The sequence below is a fragment of the Gossypium arboreum genome, chromosome 1 (assembly GCF_025698485.1).
Source record: "Gossypium arboreum isolate Shixiya-1 chromosome 1, ASM2569848v2, whole genome shotgun sequence".
In the NCBI taxonomy this organism is placed as follows: domain Eukaryota; kingdom Viridiplantae; phylum Streptophyta; class Magnoliopsida; order Malvales; family Malvaceae; genus Gossypium; species Gossypium arboreum.
Window position 1 is genome coordinate 13,545,762 of NC_069070.1, and position 3,748 is coordinate 13,549,509.

Here is a 3,748-nt window from a genome sequence, read left to right on the forward strand (position 1 = left end):
AACTCATGGTGAGGGCACCTTCTCAGTAAGTCCTTGTATCTCTCCCATGTATCGTAAAGTGTTTCTAAATCCATCTGCACAAAAGAAGAGATATCATTACGTAATTTAGCCGTTTTAGCTGGCGGAAAATATTTTAGTAAAAATTTCTCGGTCATTTGTTCCCAAGTAGTGATAGACCCTCATGGTAACGAGTTCAACCACAATTTAGCTTTGTTTCTCAGTGAAAAGGGAAATAACCGAAGACGAATGGCATCATCAGAAATGCCATTGATTTTGAATGTATCACAAAATTCAAGAAAATTTGCCAAGTGCGTGTTGGGATCCTCATCCTGCAAACCATCAAACTGAACAAACTATTGTATCATCTGAATCGTGTTAGGTTTTAGTTTGAAATTATTTGTAGCAATAGCAGGTCTAACTGTACTAGACTCAGTTCCTGTTAAAGAAGGTTTAGCATAATCATACATAGTACGTGGAGCAGGATTTTGATTAGCTGCAATTGCAGGAGGCAGCTGATCGCCTGGGTTTTCGGCCATCTCTTCAGTTGGGGGTTGAGTATTATCTTCTCGCTCGTTCTCCGTGTATCATAAACTATGCCTTATTTCTCTTTAATTTTTGCGAATTGTACGATCGATTTCTTCGTCAAAGAGTAATGGTCCTGACGGGTTTCTTCTAGTCATAAACTATAAAAACCTACCAAGAGAGAGAAAAAATAAATTAATAAATAATAAAATAAAGTAAAATTACAAGAAAAATAAATGGCTAAAGTAATAAAAATTTAGTGTTCCTAATATTTCAGTTCCCCGGCAACGGCGCTAAAAACTTGATCGCGTGATCCGTAACAGGTAATAAATATTTATAATGAAGACCAAACCTAGACTAACTATTATCACGACGAAAACGCAAGCGCACCTATCGAACAATAGTATAGTAATGGCAAGACCGAGATATCGTACCCAAGGGAACTAAAAGTACAAGTAATAACTATCTTTTTATTATCTAGCATTTGTTTTAATTAACTAATTATTTAAACTAAGAATGCACAGAGAAAAGAATTGGGGAATTGCTTTTGGGAAAGTCGATTGACTTGAGACAATACCTAAGGAAAAATCCACCTAGACTGTTGTTATTCTGGCTCCGAATCGGACGATTTATTCATTCAACTTGTTCCGTAGAGATCCCTAAGTTATGTTATTATCCCTATTCAAGACTAATGACGTCTAATCCCTAGATTGAATAACCAAGACTTTTCTCTAATTAACACTTTAGGTTGCATTAACTCGATCTATGGATCCCCTTATTAGGTTTCACCCTAAACTAGCAAAATCTTGTCACCCTATTTCTAGGCGCGCAATCAACTCCGCTTAATTATGGAAAATGTACTCTTAGATAGTGTCTATTCCTCCTCTGAATAAGAGCGTGTCTTGAATCAGTATCCTGGGATATCAAAGCAAGAATTAAGAACACATAATTAAGAACAAGATAAATATTTATCATACGATTCAGAAAATAATAACAAGATTCTTCTTAGGTTTCATTCCCCTTAGGTATTTAGGGGATTTAGTTCATAACTAAATAAGAAAACATCTCAAAAGAATAAAGAATACAAAACATAAAGAAAACCCAAAACTCCTGAAGGGGAATTGAGGAGAGATCTTCAGTCTTGATGATGAATCTGGCTTATGAGATGGATCAATCGGCTTCCTTGGGGTAATTTCTTACCCCTCTTCTTCGTCTCCCCTTTTCTTCTCCTCTAGTGCGTATTTATAGGCTTTGGAATGCCTAAAAACCCTCCAAAGTGGCCTTTTCCGAATTGGACTTAACTTGGACTTAGCAGGGATACGCTCGTGTGACACGACCGTGTGACGTGATTGTCAGGCCGTGTTTGATCCATTAAATTGCACACGGCCGTGTGGGTCAATGGCCAGGCCATGTGAATCATGAAAGCCTTGGTCGACACCCTCGAAAGACACGGGCGTGTGAGCTGCCCGTGTGGCAAGGCTTAGGCCGTGTCATCTTTTCGATTTGGTCCGTTTTGTCCCTTTTTTGGCTCATTTTTGGCTCCTTTTGACTCTTAGTGCTCTCCTGAGTACAAAACATGAAATTAAAGCATAGGAGCTAATGAGAAATCATCTATAAAATGCATTAAACATGGGGTAAAAATATGTATAATTTACGGTTTATCAGAAACCATATCATAGGCAACCATATCATCATGTTGATTTTGAAGCTCAGGAGTCATGATGGCAAGCATTAGACATCCTATGTATAATATGTCATCAAGATGCTTCTTATAAGTCATCTCTAGAGGCATTAGCTGTCAGTTCATTGGGAATAGGTTCTTCAATGACATATAATTTTTGTTTTTGTTTGAGGACAATTATCAAGTTATAGAACCGGTCAAAGAAGTTCAAGCCGTTTCAACTTGTCCTTTTCAAGGACTGATCGCTATGATAAAGAAATTGTGTTGTTTGCCATAATTAATCTATAATAATAAAATATGCTCATGAGTACATTTACCAAGTTTATTATAATCATTAAAAGGACTTTGATAAATGATGCTCCCACTATTTTATTCAAATTTGATAACCCTCACATATTAATTTTGGAAAGACTTTCTCTGAAGTTTTCTAGTAGGTAAGGTTTCATATTTCACCTCTTCTTAAGTCAGCTTTGGTTTTACTCTCAAGATTATGGTTATTTTTAAGTAAGTAAAACTTACTAATTACATCACATGTAACTCCTTTATTTGGTGAATAACTCTTGTTCCAATCATCTCATGATCTATCCAAATCTCTTGCCACTAAGTATCTAATCCTATTAGAGTAACCTAGTTAAGTTATTAACAAATATCATAACCGACGAATATCACTTGGCTATTGTTCGCATTTGACCAAGATAGATACATGTACTTTCACTTTAGTAGAACCCAGATTGTATCGATTGAGGCTTTAACAAGGGTAATATTGGAAGGCAATTTTAACTTCATATTTTATTGAGGGGTTTTCCATTATGGTCAACACTTTTCCATTTAATCATTTAATTGATCTTATTAATATCCTATAACATGCATGCTAACATATCATCAATTGTACCATATACAAGAAAAATATAAAGCAGTAAATAAATATAATGGTTGTAGCCCATAAAACTAAGGTGGTTCCTCCTAAGCCAATAGGAGAACCGTAGGGAATTCTAAGGGTTTATGTCGCTTCTCAAACTTCATTTCCATTTTAGGTAGCCCAGACTTCTTTTTCTCTAGTCTGTATCAACTCGTACAATTTACAATTATAGAAACTTGTTTCACATACAAGGGAGTAAGATGACAAGACAAGTATAGAAAGGCATGATATGCAAGTCGTATTTATAAAATTACAACATTTGCAAATAATAAATTAAATGGGCTATCGGGCTATAACCATGTATTTCCAAACATCGTGCATATCAAACATAGCATACAACATGTATCTTATAGAATCGCATCAACCAATAAATTTAATCCCAAATCCCTATCATACAAGTGGCTCTAATACCACTATTGGATTGTCAGTACGCCCCGTGGCCCAGTAGAAAAATTATTTTGATGATCATTAACCACGGATCCATATACGAGGAATCATTTGGGTTGAAAAAAGGTTGAAAATGTACCTTCTTTACTAAAAAGGTTGAAAGGATGCTGCCAATTCGATGTCGAGTCCAAGCCAAATTGAAAGTGCCTCGGGCTCTACATAGTCCACTCCATCAAAAA

General features: G+C 35.9%; 1 non-coding gene across 1 annotated transcript; it reads left to right on the plus strand.

Annotated features, from left to right (window-relative positions):
• LOC128282047 (small nucleolar RNA R71) lies at positions 1–107 on the plus strand. The gene has a single exon (XR_008272340.1). It is a non-coding gene; the product is annotated as a small nucleolar RNA R71 (small nucleolar RNA).
• The last annotated feature ends 3,641 nt before the right edge of the window (positions 108–3,748 follow it).